The sequence below is a fragment of the Stegostoma tigrinum genome, chromosome 26 (genome assembly GCF_030684315.1).
Source record: "Stegostoma tigrinum isolate sSteTig4 chromosome 26, sSteTig4.hap1, whole genome shotgun sequence".
NCBI lineage: Eukaryota > Metazoa > Chordata > Chondrichthyes > Orectolobiformes > Stegostomatidae > Stegostoma > Stegostoma tigrinum.
In genome coordinates this window covers 50,932,668-50,948,830 of record NC_081379.1, presented here as the reverse complement: position 1 = coordinate 50,948,830, position 16,163 = coordinate 50,932,668, and the positions used below count along the sequence as shown (strand labels likewise).

The window sequence follows — 16,163 nt, the reverse complement described above, 5'->3', positions numbered from 1 at the left end:
CTCAAATGAAGTTGCACCTAAGCAGAATTGGCCAAAACAGGACACAGAACTGTACAACACAGGAACAGGCTCTTCAGCCCACAATGTTGTGCTGAACATGATGCCAAATTAAACTAGCCCCTTCTGATTGCCCTTGGTCCATATCCCTCCAGTCTTTGCATATTTTGCTAATCTAAAAGTCCCTTAAATGGCTCTATTGTACCTGTCTCCACCACCACCCCTGGCAGTGCATCCCAGACTCCTGCCACTCTCTGTGCAAACAGCCGGCCCCTTACATCCCTGGCGAACTTTCCCCCCTCACCTTTAGCGCATGCCCCCTAGTATCAGACATTTAAACTCTTTGAAAAAGGTTCTGACCACCAACCCTATCTGTGCATCTCATCATTTTATAGACTTCTATCAAGTCTACCTTCAGTCTCCACCGGTCCAGAGAGAACAACCCAAGTTTTTCTAGCCTCTCCTTATCGCTCATACCATCTAATTCAGGCAGCATCCTAGTAAACCTTTTCTCCACCTTCTCCCAAGCCTCCACGTCCTTCTTATAATGTGGCAATTGAACACAATACTCTAAGAGTGGCCTAACCAAAGTCTTATAAAGCTGCAACATGACATCCTGACCCTTGTACTCAATTTCTTGACCAATAAAGGCAAGCTATAAGCCTTCTTTGCCACCTACTTGCATGGCCACTTTCAGGGACCTATGGACTTGAACCCCAAGATCCCTCTGTACATCCATGTTGCACAGGGTTCTGCCATTAACTGCAACTTTTCCTTAACATTTGATCTCCCAAAGTGCAGCACTTCACACTTACCTGGATTAAACTCCATCTGCCATTTCTCTGCCCATATCAGCAACTGATCTATATCTTGCTGTATCCTTTGACAGCCTTTTACACTGTGGACAACTCCACCAATCGTTGTATTGTCTGCAATCTTACTAACCCACCCATCTACATTTTCATCTAAGTCATTTATTTATATGTCACAAACAGCAGAGGACCCAGTACGGATCCCTGCTGACCACCACTAAGTCATGGACCTCCAGCCAGAAAAACATCCTTCCACCACTATCCTGCGCCTTCAATGGGCAAGCCAATTCTAAATCCACATAGCCAGGTCACTATAGATCCCATGCATCTTAATTTTCTAGATGAGCCAACCATGAGGGACTTGTTTGAAAGCCTTGCTAAAATCCATGTCGACAACATCCACTGCTCCACCCTCATCGATCACATTTGTCACCTCCTTGAATAATTCAATCATGCAAAACAAATGACATTTCTATTAAATTCACACTACCATAACTGACAAGAGCTGATTTCTAGAAAGAAGTGTGCCATAAGCAAGATTACAAAAGCAAATCCTGTTCACACACAAGGAGTAGCTGGTAGAGAATCAAAATTGAGTGATTGGAATTCTGCTTGGAAGAACAATGTGACTGAAAGTGGATTCATACAGATATAGTGGACGAGCTATTAACTCTGTAAGATGGAAGTCACAAAATGTGAATTCTTGTGAGTAATTTCTTCATTTATGTATCATTGGATAAATTAGATCATTTTTGGTTTATGGAGTCCCCACAGCGATTGTAACAAACAGATAAGGACTTTGTGATTGAATGACAAATTGAACTTGAGTGGCAAAAGGACCACCTCCTGTTCCTGTGCTCTCTGATTGATACTTCAGTCCGTACTGGAAGGCATTGGTCATTCCAGTTATAAAGGGAAGTCACCACTCGACAGATTTTTGCATTTAATCAGTCCTAGATCTCAACCACTTGAACCCCTCCTACAGCCTATTGCTCACTGTAGAATGAACTTAAATCATACAATTTAGTTTCAGCAAATAATTCACTCCTGTTATTTTATCTATAAACCAACTGAATCTTAGATCTTAGTCTATGACTAACTCCAAGGTATTTTTTTTCCTTTGATCACCTCAAACAACTTCCAGGCTGTAATTTCCTACCACCTGTTTGTTATTCCACATTAAAAGCATCCAATTTAAAATCCAGTCTGTAGCTAACTCCTGAGTACCTGAATGATATGCCCAAATACTTTCTACAGATTGTAACCTGTATCTTACTCCCAGCTGTTATTCTATGCAGAACACCCTTAGCTCCCTTCGATTATATTCCGTCTGTGAGTCTCTCCTAGGTAGTTGTGATTTAAGCATGTTGAGAATGGTATTTCACCCTAAATCAGAGTCAGCCATTACCTGATGATGATGAGCAGCCACTGGATCCCATTTGGTTGCAGCAGTGAGTACTGAAGCAGACTCCATGTATGGCAGTACCCAGTAACGGCACTGGTGAAGATACAGATACCAGCTGAGACATTGGGCATTGGACAGTTGACTCTTCCCTGGGGACTGTCAGAGGTTGATATAATTGGCAAGACTGTGAGAGACACTGTGGATCTGTCCCCAGCTGCTTCACTGTACTGGATAAAATGCTTTCGATAGTGAACAGGCTCCTGGTGATGGTGCTGCCAGAGCATAAAGTCGATGTAGTTGGCACTCTCATGTCCCTATATGTCCAGAAAGGATCTGACTGTGTCTATTTGAAGTTGCTGTGTGTTTTATACTCCCCACCTCCCAATCATTTCATTACCCTTTTCGTCTCATGTGTGATCAACCTGTTAATAATCCTCAGACAGGAGAAACTTCACAATAAAACATTTAGGCTAATCTTCGCAGGTTTACTGAGCTGGATTGCAGATGTAAGATTGAACTAATCTGCAGCATTCACTCAATAGGAAATCTGATTTGTCCTGAAATGAGTTGGAATGAAAAGGTGCTAAGGCATTGAGCCTGGCCTCGGATGGGAGGGGATTGGGAGTCTGTGTTCTTGCAGTCACACTAAAGACATTGCTAACCCTTCAGCCCAGAGTAACAGCTTCTGTAACAATGAGTGTTACCATACTCAGAGGGAAATTCAGATTCCTTCATTAGTGCTCAGAAGCCCTGCTCCAAGTCTCTTGTTTTCTATATGTACATCTTATATGCATGCATCTGTGTTTGCATATCTGGGTTTAAATTCTGAAACTCACTCCCTAACAGCACTGTGGGAAACCGTATACGCAAGGCCTGCAGTAGTTCAAGGCAGCAACTCCCCAGCTCCTTCTCAAGGACAATATTCGGGATAAACAAAAATTGCTGGCTGAGTTAGCGCTTGCTCACATTATAGTAAATGAATATTAAAAATTGTTTATGTGAATGATCCTGTTTGTTTTGTCTGTCTTTTTATATTTGTGTTCCCTGTGTCTATGAGTCTATACTCGTGTATCTGTTTCCTGTGTGTATTTCTAAGTGTAATTTTGCACACTTGTGTGAACAGTTGTGATTCTGTGTGTGTCCCTTATGTCGCTGCTGGTCAGTGTTTTCAGCTTTAAGTGATGGTCACCCTTGCCTCTTGAGTTACTATTCAAGCCTCAATCCAGAGATTTGAGCAAGTAATTGAAGCTGATTGTCCCATGCAGTGTTGAGAGAGCCCTCACTGTCAGAGGTGCAGTTATTCAGATGACACATTAAAGTCCGTTCCAATCTCCATTCTCAGGTAGTAATGAAAGGATCCTGATACTAGTTTAAGGAAGATCAAGGAGTTCTCCCTCATGTCCTGGCCAGTATTTATCCTTGAATCATTATCACAAAAAGATATTCTGGTTGTTTCATATTGCAGTTTTCTAGGTGTTATTTGGCTACAGCATTTCTGACCATAAACAGTGACTACTTGGTCTATCCTAATTTATTTTTACTCATTTGTCAGATGTGGGCATCGCTGGCTGCCGGCAAATTGCCTATCCCTAGTTACCTTTGAGAAGGTGGTCTTGAGCTGCCTTCTTGAACTGATGCAGTTCACCTCTTATGGGTTGACACACAATGCCATTAGGGAGTGAATTCCAGGATTTTGACGCAGTGACAGTGAAAGAATGGTGATATATTTCTAAGTCAGGATGATGAGCGGCTTGGAAGGGAACTTGAAGGTGGCGTACCCATGTATCTGCTGCCCTTGTCCTTCTGGATAGAAGTGATTGTGCATTTGGAAGGTGCTGTCTGAGGATCTTTGGTAAATTTCTGCAGTGCATCTGGTGTGGTTCAGTGGCTCAGTGATTAGCACTGCTGCCTCACAGCGCCAAGGACCCGAGTTCAGTTCTGCCCACAGGTGACTGTCTGTTTGGAGTTTGCACGTTCTGTCTGCATGGGTTTCCTCTGGGTGCTCCAGTTTCCTTCTGCAGTCCAAAGATGTGCAGGCTAGGTGGATTGGCCTTGCTAAATTGCCTCTAGTGTCCAAGAATATGCAGGCTAGGTGGATTAGTCATGGAGAAGGTAGGGATTAAGGGAGGGGTGGATCTGGGTGGGATTGCTCTTTGGAGGGTTAGTGTGGACTCAATGGGCTGAATGGCCTACTTCCATGCTGTTGGGATTCAATGTTACAAGACTGAAGGGTGTGACTTGATTGAAGTGTCTCCGACTCTGAAAGGTCTTGATAAGTTAGGCTTAGAAAGAATGTTTCTTCTTGTATGTTCATCCAAAATTATGGGACACTGTTTAAAAATGAAGGGTGTCCCTTTAGAACGGAGATGGAGGGAACTTGTTTTTGTCAAAGAGTTCTCTCAGCAGTGCAACTTTCACACTCTCAAAAGGCAGTAGGAGTGAAGTCAATGAATATTTTTCTAACGGAGGCGGATAATTTATTTTCAGACAGGGAATTAAGGTTGTCAGGGGTAGATGGGAATATAGAATTTGAAACACAAATAGATCAGCCAGATCTTATTGAATGGTAGAGTGGATTCAAGCAGCCAAATGGCCTATTACTTGTTCTTAATTTGTACGTTTCTATGCACCTGAAGCCTCTCTTCCATTTTTCAGCTCCTGTTGTTAGAATTCCATTGAGCTTTTTAATTGCTTTTTGTATCTGTCAATTTGCTCCCAATGACTTGTTGACAATATATGCTGGGGGATATATGGAAAACTATTCCTTCTGGTGCTGGAACCAAGCAAGAAGCAAAATTAATATGACAGCTGGAGCAATTAGCAGAGAACTAAAGGCTTTTATTTTCACAGAAAGGGTTGTGGAAATCCGGAACTTTCTCTCCAGAAGCTGTGAATTCTGGAGAGTCAATTGGTATGTCCGAGATTGAAGTTTCTGATTTCTATCGAGTCCAAATTTTAAGTTTGCACAAGACCTTGGCTACATTGAGAACCTATATTGGGGAATCTTTACGGATTAAGGAAGATCTTGACCCAGTGTTAAATCAGCCAAGGAGGAGCTGCAAGTAAAAGAATGCCTATGTCCTCAGACTCAAAATGGGAGGGATGTAGTGATTGTAACAAGATCAACTAGGTGGACCTGATAGAATATGACTTCCGTTATTGGGGCTGTTGATCTGCTCCAATCAGGGAGCCTTGGCTCACAAATAGAATTAGGAGTATTAGAGCTTCTGTCCATTCAGAGACCTGGGTCTGAGGAAGCTGGAATACTGTGAAGGACTCTGCATCTGTAAATGAAGGATGATGTCAGGTCAAAAATCATCAAGGAAACCTTCTGCTGATTACCACCCTGTCCCTGTCTGATGAATTTGTATTCCTCCCTGTCGAGCACAACTTGGATGAAGCACTGAGAGTAGCAAAGACACAGAATGTAATATTGGTGGGGATTCCAATGTCCGTCATTAAGAGTGACTCAGCGCTACTATTGAATGAGCTGGTCATGTCCTAAAGAATAGCTGTTAGATTAGGTCTGCAGCAGGTGATGAGCGAACTAAAAGCAAGAAAAACATCCTTGTCTGCATTCTCACCAATTTGTTTGCCACAGATACATCTGTCCGTGACAGTATCAGTAAGAGTGGAGACAATCCTTGTGGAGACAAAACACTATCTTCACAATAGGAATACTGTCCATTTTGTTGTATGCCACCACAACCTAGCTAAATGGTCTTTGAACATGTCTAACAACTCAAAACAAATGGCTAGTCCAGATCAGGTTTTGGTTAATGCTAACTCCCAGAGTAAAGAGAGTCGGGGATTTAGCATGAGTAATGCTGTCGAATATCAATGGGAGATAGTTGCATTCCATCTTGCTGGATGGTCACTGCTTGGCATTTGTGTGGCCGAATTTTTACTTGCCACTTATCAGCCCAAGCCTAAATGTTATCCAAGTCTTGTGGAATTTGAACATGGGCTAATAAATTTCTGAGGAGCCACAAATGATGAACATTGTGCAATGATCAGCAAACATTCCAACTCTGACTTTATGGTGGAGAGGAGGTCATTGATCAAGCAGTTGAAAATGGTTGGGCCTGGAGAACTCCTGCCATGATGTCAGGATGGTGAATAATTTGGAGGCGGATTTGTAGCTTTACTGTCCTTGTGCCTTTGAGGTGATAATGGTAGGGGGTTTGGAAGATGCCTTGACAAAGTTGTTGAAGTGCATCTTCAAGATAATATACACTAGTGACACTACTCATTGGTGCTGAAGGCAGTCAATGTTGAATTAGAATTAGAATTAGAATTTGTTGTCACGTTGCCTCAAGTACAGGTATACACGAGTACAGTGAAAAGGGTACAAAGTCACTGTTACAGATGCCATCTCGGTACAAAAGTAGCTAGGTACGAAATCATAGGTATAAAGTAGAAAAAAAGAAATAAAAGTTAAAAGTTCAAAAATACAGTCCTTGTATAGTAGAAAAATAAAGAAATAAACTTACAAGTTCAACATTGCAGCCCTTCTAAAGTGCTTAGCCATACTGGTCTCTCAATCCCCACAAGGGCTCAATCTCCTGCATGCTTGGCTTCCCTACCTTAATGGGTTAACTCTCCCAGAGTTGGACCAATCTGTGCTCCACTCAATGAACTCCATGATGGTCATCCAGGTTTCCAAAATGAAGACGTTGGTGAGAAATTATATCTGGTGACAAGGATTGGATGAAGACATAGCCACTTTGGTGGGGCAGTGTCCGGAGTGACAATAAGGACAACAATTACTGCTAGCAGCTCCCCCACATTCGTGGGAAAGTCCAGCTAAACGCTGGACTCAGTTACATATCGAATAAAAACAACAACTTCTGTTTTTGTTCCTGGACATACATAGAGTTCATTTGTCAAACACAAGGACGTCAATAGAAAAACTGCTTGCATCTTTTGCAGCATGGACTCCTGGAAATGTTGGTCAGAAATAATGGGCCATTGTTTACCAGCAGGGAATTTGAGCATTTCCTAAAGTCACATGGCACTTGACAATATAAGGACAGCTCCAAAGAATCCATCATTCAATGGCTTCTGCAGGAAGAGCAATCCAAGGTTTGAAAACAGGCTTAAAGAAACAACTTATAGTTTCACTAGATACCAAACTCTCCCAGTTCCTACTCCCCTCATGCAACTACAGCGACAGTTCTAGCAGTGTTGCTAATGGCGAGGAGACTCTAAAATGGTTAAATCTGATCATCCTGGACCTAATGAGGAAGATGAAACAGCATCAGCGTCACCAATATTGGAGACAAAACTCTGCCAAGTGTGAGAGACAGTTTACTTTAGGTGACAAAGTCTGGCTTTGGAACCACAGAAATGGCCCTGCATTGGTAATAAACATGGTCAATGTGAGGTCAGGTCCCGTAACGTACAGAGTTCAGGTGCATGCGATGGTCCTGAAAAAGTATATGGATCATATGAAAGCCATAAACATGCCAATGGGATGAAAGTAAAATGTGCCCAGTTCCTTTGAACAGTCAGAAAGGCTGCAGACTTCATGGGTTCTCCTTCTCTGTTGAGCATTGAAAAGACCTCAAAATTTAGATTTGTTTGGTGGATGTCTCCGGCTTGATGCCATTGCTACCTGTAGCAGAGAATGGATTTCTTCCAAGCTGCTCTATGTACAATTGGCAAGTTATATGTATCATATAAAAGCTGAAATAGAGAACTGGATAGAGAACTGGCTGGGCAACGGGAGATAGAGAGTTGTAGTGGAAGGGAGTTTCTCAAAATGGAGAACTATGATCAGTGATGTTCCACGGGGATCTGTGTTGGGACCACTATTGTTTGTGATATACAGAAATGATCTGGAGGAAGGTATAGATGGGTTTGATGAGCAAGTTTGCAGATGACACTAAGATTGGTGGAGTAACAGATAGTGAAGGGGACTGTCGGAGAATGCAGCCAAATATAGATAGATTGGAGAGTTGGTCGGAGAAATGGCAGAGGGAGTTCAAACCCGGCAAATGTGAGGTGATGCATTTTGGAAGATCCAGTTCAAGAGCAAACTATACGGTGAATGGAAAAGCCCTGGGGAAAATTGATGCACAGAGAGATCTGGGTGTTCAGGTCCATTGTACCCTGAAGGTGGCAACGCAGTTCGATAGAGTGGTCAAGAACGCAAACGGCATGCTTTCATTCATCGGACTGGGTACTGAGTACAAGAGTTGGCAAGTCATGTGTCAGTTGTATAGGACTTTGCTTCGACCACATTTGGAACACTGCGTACAGTTCTGGTCGCCACATTACCAAAAGGATATGAATGTTTTGGAGAGGGTGCAGCGGAGGTTCACCAGGATGCTGCCTGGTATGGAGGGTGCTAGCTATGAAGAGAGGTTGAGTAGCTTAGGATTATTTACATTAGAAGGACGAAGTTGAGGGGGTCCTGATTGAGGTCTACAAAATCTTGAGAGGGGTAGACAGGGTGGAGAGCAAGAAGCTTTTTCCCAGAGTCGGGGACTCAATTAATAGGGGTCACAATTTCAATGTGAGAGGGGAAAAGTTTAAGGGAGATATGCGTGGAAATTTCTTTACGCATCGGCTGGTGGTGCCTGGAATGCGTTGTCAGTGGAGGTGGTAGTGATGGGCATGAGAGCATCTTTTAAGATGTTTCTAGACAGATACATGACTGGGCAGGGAGCAGAGAGATATAGATCCTTGGAAAATAGGTGACAGGTTTAGACAGACGATCTCAATTGGCGCAGGCTTGGAGGGCCAAATGGCCTGTTCCTGTGCAGTAATTTTCTTTGTTCTTTGAAAGAACTGCAGATGCTGTAAATCAGGAACAAAAACAAAGTTGCTGGAAAAGCTCAGCAGGCCTGGCAGCATCTGTGAAGGAGAAACAGAGCTAATGTTTCAGGTCCGCTGGTCGTTCCTCAGAACTGTTCTGAAAAAGAACTGGCCTATGTCTTTGAACTCAGACAGGGAAGGATGTAGTGACAGCCAATGAGGCCAGGCAGGTAGGATATCATAGAGTATGAGTTTCCTCACTGGGGTGTTAATCTGATCCAGTCAGGGAGTCGTGGCTGACAGATAAAAACAAGAAGCCAAGCAGCATCAGAGGTGCAGGAAAGCTGACGAAGAAGGGTCCTGACCCAAAATGTCAACTTTCCTGTTCCTCTGAGGCTGCCTGGCCTGCTATGTTCCTCCAGCTCCACACCGTGTTATCTCCGACTCCAGCATCTGCGGCTCTTACTATCTGTGAGGTAAAAACAGGATCCTCAAACATCCTGACACTCTGAGAGCTGGCTTTGAGAAAGCTGGATCAGTGTAAATAAAGGGTGACTTGCAGATGGGATACCAACCTCTGTGGAGTTATTTCATCAGGCACACCCTCATTCAGTCAGCCAAATCAACTCTTGCTATTACCTATCAGAAGATGGCCCCCAGACATAGGTAACTGCACAGAACATGTAAGAACATGGTGAAAGGACAGGGGTCAGAGTCGGACCAGGACACACAGTATCGTAGAATCCTAACACTGTAAAAGCAGACCATTTGGCCCATCACGGCCATCCAAAAAGCACCCCCCCACCCCCACCCTATTTCTATAACCCCACACTTCCTATGGCTAATCCAACTAAGCCGTACATCCCTCAACATTGTGATTGAGTGATTGAGCATGACCAATCCATCTGGACTGTGCGAGGAAATAGATGCAGGCACAGGGAGAATGTGCAAACTCCACATAGTTGGCAGAGGGTGGAATTGAACCCAGATCCGTTGCACTGTGAGGCAATAGTACCTCGCCCTCACGCTGAACTGTGGGCGGGTTGTGTACATGTGGGCAACGGTGGGATTTTTTTGTTTTGAGTTGTAATAACTCTGGGTGCACTACACTTAAAATTATCCCTGTTACTGACCCCAGTCTGGTCTCTGTTATGATTATGCTGTGTCCGCTGGCGCAGTTTGAGGACTTTGTTTCTGTGTCTCTGTCTCTGCCTCTCTGCTCCTGGTGCATTCAATAATCTTCCCCCCACTCCTATGCCTAAAAAATCAACCACCTCACCACCCCCACCCAAACCCAGCACTGCCTCAATTATGTTTGGATTTCCTGCTCACAAACCCCTATCATAAACTGAAGGCAAAAGCAGATTAAATGTTATTAATCCTCTATAACGGCTTTGCAAATATTTGAAGCTCTACACAATCGATAAGGGCCAGTCCTTTGTAAAAGACTGAGTTTTAAGATGTGATCTGTGCAGCGGGAACTGAATATTGAAGCTGGAGTTGATCGCTATTATGAGGTGAAGAAAGAATCAGCTGAGAGGCAATTGTTGTTATCCTGTTTCATTCTCTCTGACTGACAGTTTTATACAATGGCCTCCCTGAAATCTCCTAATTTCTTTTGACAAAGGAAAGCATTGCATTAGGAAATAAAAGCCTTCGAACTGAATAAAAGCAATGCTGTTGCCTTGTTAAGAATTCCCCAATGGCTGAAAACGAACTGAGAGTTAATCACAGTGAAACCATTAGCATTCAGACCAATACTCTTCCCAATTCTTGCCCAAGTTTCTGCCGCACTGTCATAGAGTTGTAGAGTCATACAGCATGGTAACAGACGCTTCGGCCCAATTTATCCAAGCCAACCAAGTTTCCCAAACTAACGTAGTCCCATTTGCCATGATTTCTGTTTAACCACATTTCACTTTATCTACTCCTCTCCTCCAGTGGCACCGCAGTATTGTCACAACTGTGACCTATCTCTATTAGAGCTTTCCTTCTCTCTAAAGTCACTTGATTTTCTATAAATGGTGTATAAACCATAGCACGGAATGAACTGTTGACTTCATTTCCAATAAGGCACGTGTAAAAATCCTTTACAGTCCAGAAAATATCCGAAAGGTTCCATATCTTCCGTTTTTCACATAATCCTGATGTAGAAATAAGTATTCCCAATAATCTGTTTGGGGTATGTTTGTGGGGGCAAGTCTAATTATAAAAAGTAGAACATAGAACATAGAACATTACAGCACAGTACAGGCCCTTCGGCCCTCGATGTTGTGCCAACCTGTCAAACCGATCTGAGATGCTGCTTGGCCTGCTGTGTTCATCCAGCCTCACATTTTGTTGATTTGGATTATCCAGCATCTGCAGTTCCCATTATCTCTGATACCGATCTGAAGCCCATCTAACCTACACTATTCCATGTACGTCCATATGCTTATCCAAGTATGGGCAAATGTAGTGAAGATGTTTACCCCGTAGGGAGTTGTAATTTAGAAGAAGAAAATATAAAGCAGCTAAAATCAATCAAATAAGTAATACAGGAGAAACTTCTTCATTCAAAGTTTGGTTGGAATGCATGAACTGTGACCCAAGGGGGCAGATAGGGAGATAGGGAGAAAGGAACAAATGAATATAAGGATAGGGTTGAATGTGGATTTTGACAAGGAGCAATCTGTCCTGCAATATAATCACAATCTATTTTCTCCTCCACATGTAAAATATTTTTTAATCAACCTGTTCAGACTTGAACCCAAATCTAATTCTCCCCTGTGTTTGTATTTCCAGCAAGCTTCACAGTACAACAAACAGTCATTTATCCCCATCATTGGATCCTTGTCAATCCTGGGAGAGTGCTGAATTCCTTAGCAGCATACTGGGATAAGGGAGTATAATAAATCTATCATTTAAAGAAAAACAGGTGGTACTGGGGATGGTAGGAGAGCCAGTTATTTAACAGCTGGTACAGGGGTATTGAGGGGTAGTGGTGTTGAACCATTGATTTAACAGTTGGTATGAGGATGAGGAAGGGGAACTAGTGATTTAACGGCTGATATGGGGGAAGGATTTAATGGCTGGTACAGAGAGGCCAGTTAATATTCCATGCAAATATTTAATTATTTTTGTGCACCTGACCACGATAGTTTAGTGATCCAGTCTATCACTCCTGAAATCTCTTTGGATCATAATTGTTCCAACTTCTCACAATTTAAAAAATACTCATATCAATTATTTATTGATCAACAAAGAATAATCTCACTGCAAATGCTACATGCTTACCCAGGTTTGAAGTTTTCAAAGTCCTTGACAAAATGTATTTTTCAGGGAGACTCATGACAGCTGATTTTCCACAGCCCATGTCAACTTTTCCCACTTGCTTTTCTGCTCTTCAGCTCATTAAATTTGGAATTCTGTGCTAGGAGAAGCAGAAGTGTTTGCTGTGGCTGGGACTTTTCGGTATTTATGTTGCTGGCACTATTTTTATCCCTACTCCACTGCAAGCCAGGAACTGCCCCTCATACTGTGCTCCCAATCTGTTATCTCCTCGGAAGTTGTCCAGAAGGGAAAGTTACTCTTAAGTTTGCTGACAGAAAGCCGGAATTGCTGTTGGATGGAGTGGTAGAGAGGATGGCAGTAGCTGTATCCTCCAGACCACCAAAGGAAGTCAGGTCACCAGACACATCCAGTCTGGACAGAGGCAATGCCCTAGGTGGTGCAGTTTCTTGGGTTAAAAGGAAAGCTCAGTATCACAGGGAGAAGATGAGTGATCTTCTGCACTCCAAATTGCATTCCAGGCACCAGCATATTCTCTCTGCTCCCTTGCACTCACATGGCCACCACTGACTCTAATTCTGCCAGTACACATACTAAGGCTTATTGTTCAGAATGCTCACCGTTGAATGTAGCGTGTCTATTCAACTGCTCTCTTCCACCTGATTCCCTCAGATCACTAAGTGCTTCCCGCTCTCTGCACTTCCTACTCACTGCATGTAGACACTACATCATCTCTCCAGCCTTTGCATCATCACAAACTGCTCTTCCATCCATCTCCATCAGACTCAATCCCTCCCATTGTTTCATTGCAGGAGGATAAGATGTCTCATAATTGGGCTGAGAGACTGAAGACTGGCAGTGGAGTGGACATCAGGCTCCTCATCTTGGCTGCCCTGCACACATCACTGGAATTGATACAACCAAAATGGAGGAACTGGGAGAATGGAACAGAATATTCACAAGAAGTAGCATGTAATGGACCAGACTGAATCCTGCCATGTGAATAATATTAAAATTGAATGGCTGCAGTAATAAGGTCTATCCAAACAACATGGGATTTTTGTCCTTAAATTTGTTCAAAAACGTTAAGAATTTATGATCAGGATGTACAATTATCTCAGACACAAAACTGGTAATATAAATGTTGAAAGTTTGCAACGCAAACACCAACCTCAAGGTTTCCTTTTCAACTGCAGAATATTTCTGTTGATGATTATTCAATTTTTTGGAAAAAACATCCAATAGTTCTTTGTGTTTTCTCATCATCTTATTGTAAGATGACAGCACTGACACCCATATTGCCTACAATTGGGTAATTCCAAAATGACTTCATTGGTTAGTCTTTGAATGTGGCTGGTACATTTTTCAAACCAAATAGGATGACTTTAAACTGGTACAGTCCATTTGGTGTCATGAAAGTAAACAATTCCTTCATTCTTTCGGACAAAGGTATCTGCTAGTACCCTCTGAGTAAGCCTAACTGAGAAATATAAGTTTCTTATCCCACCTTCTCAATGCATTCTTCCAAATGTGAAATACTATATGAATCAGATTTGTAACAGCACTGACTTTGTGATAGCCCATACATAATCGTTGGGTACCATCTGGTTTTGGCATCATTATTATGGGTGAGCTTCATTCACAGCAAATCACTTTAATTATTATTGTCTTTGAGCTTGCATTCAATCTATTTCTGAGATTTGACTTTAGAGGGTTAAGTCCATAAGGATGTTGCTTAATTAGAACAGCATTTCCTGTCTCTACATCCTGTGTAATTAGATTAGTACTTCCCAGCTTATTCCCACATATCTCCTCATGTGTTTATAATAACTCTTGCAGATCATTTTGATTTTCATCTTGAAGGTAACTCAATAATTTATCCCAATTTTTGAGAACTTTCTCATTGCCAAATTTAATTTGAGGAATGTCCAATCAGGATTGTCTAAACTTGGTTCTTAACTCCATGTTGTATCCAGTAACACATTCTCCCTTTTTTTCCCCTTCTCTATCAAAATACCTTTTAAGCATTTTCATATGACACAGTCTGTGAGATTTGTTTTCTCTCTGGCATTCTTACTAAATAGTTCACCTTACTCAATTTCTTTTCAAATTGATAAGGCCCACTAAACCTTGTTTTTAAATTTTCACCTACCACAAGGAATAACAGTAACAATTTATCTCCGCTAGCAAAGTTGTGAATTTTTGATTTCTTGCCTGCTTTCTGTTTCATCACATATTGTGTTATTTTCAAATGCTCTATAGTGATTTCACCTGCTCTATCTAACCTTTCCCTAAAATTCAACACATTATCCAAATATGTAGTCTTTGAACCCTGACTCATCAATTTCTCCTTAATTGGTTTCAGTGGTCCTCTTACCTCATGCTGAAAAACCAATTCAAATGGACTGAATTTAGTTGATTCATTAGGTGCATTCCTAATTGTAAATGAACAAATGGAATTCTTTCATCCCCGCCTCTAGATAGTCTTGACCTAAACTGTCAACATGGCCTTTAAAGTTTGATGCCACTGTTCTAATGATCCTTGCAATTCAGGATGGTATATAGTGGATTTAAATTGTTTTATTCCTAAGTTGTCAGTAACTTCCTTGAATAAGTTTGATGTAATATTTGACCCTTGATCCAATTTGTATCCCTGTGAGTAGTCTATGTCCTGTAACATATTTGAGTAACTCTTCTGCAATCCTTTTAGCTGTGCTGGAATGGCCTCTTGAAACGTAGTAGATGTGTTCATTATTGTCACCTAATACTGATTTCCAGAGTTTGTTTTAGGTATGGATCCTTTGCAATCAATTAAGACTCTTGTAAAAGGTTCCCCAAATGCAGGAATGGGTGTTAAGGGTGCTAGTATTATCACTGCCTGTGATTTTCCAATTACCAGACACATGACTTGTTTGACAAGATTCAACCACATCCTTATGCAGTCCAGGCCAATAAAGATGTTCTTGTAGTTTGGCTTGAGTTTTCTTACTCCCAAATGACCTCCTACTGGTAATTCATGTGTTACAATCAATACCTCCTTTCTCTACCTACCAGTAATACAACTTGACGAACTTCTGCCCATTTCCCATCCATCTGAATATGTGATGGTCTCCATTTTTTCATCAAGATGTCATTTTTAAGACAGTAACGTTCTGGGATACACTCATCCTTCTTCTGTATATGAAATTTGGTACAATGGCTTTAGCTTTCCATTTTTCCACTGGAATTCAACAATTTTTTTCTGACTAAAAATATTCAATTTTCCTCCACCTGTTATTGTTTTTGTCAACCATTTGATCAAACATAGTTTTTGATAATTGAGCTTCAATTTCCTTATCTTTACTCCTTGATTTCTTCTCCTGTTTCCACCTGTGGCTTTGTGACCTTGTTACCACACAGTCAGGAAAAACACCAGGATACAATTCCTGTAACACCTCAGTTGCCTGATTTTCCACAGGCTTGTCAACCACAGTAGGTGTCACTCCCACCTGTGATCCAGCTTTATCACTACCAAGGATAAACTGTGTGCCTGGAACCGGGAATTTCTCTATTACTCCTATCACCAATTCACTCACATTTTGCTGGACACTCCAACCTCACTTTACATATTTGAGGATATATAATTGGAAGATATATAATCTTCTCACCGTAAATCCCACCTTTTCTGGCAATATTCCTTCTGAAATACATATCTCCTCATCTTTCATCATTAAAGATTGGCTTTCTCCTGAGTATCTTAAAATTTTATTTTCTTTGCCTGTGCCTCCTGGCACACCTGAGTAAACCTTACCCATGCAAGTAAACTCTTTAAAGAAATCTGGCACTTTCTTCTCAACAAAACCCTGATCAGATTGTACACTGTCTTGAGATTTTTAGCTTCCACTGTGCTTTTCTTTACCACTTTATCAAAACTTATC

General features: G+C 41.7%; 1 long non-coding RNA gene across 1 annotated transcript in view; it reads left to right on the top strand.

Moving 5' to 3' along the window:
- Positions 1–15,214, top strand: part of LOC125464050 (uncharacterized) — a 46,780-nt gene extending 31,566 nt beyond the window's left edge. Inside the window, exon 2 of the long non-coding RNA XR_007249960.2 lies at positions 13,059–15,214. This is a non-coding gene — a long non-coding RNA (uncharacterized LOC125464050). The remainder of the gene's footprint in view (positions 1–13,058) is intronic.
- The last annotated feature ends 949 nt before the right edge of the window (positions 15,215–16,163 follow it).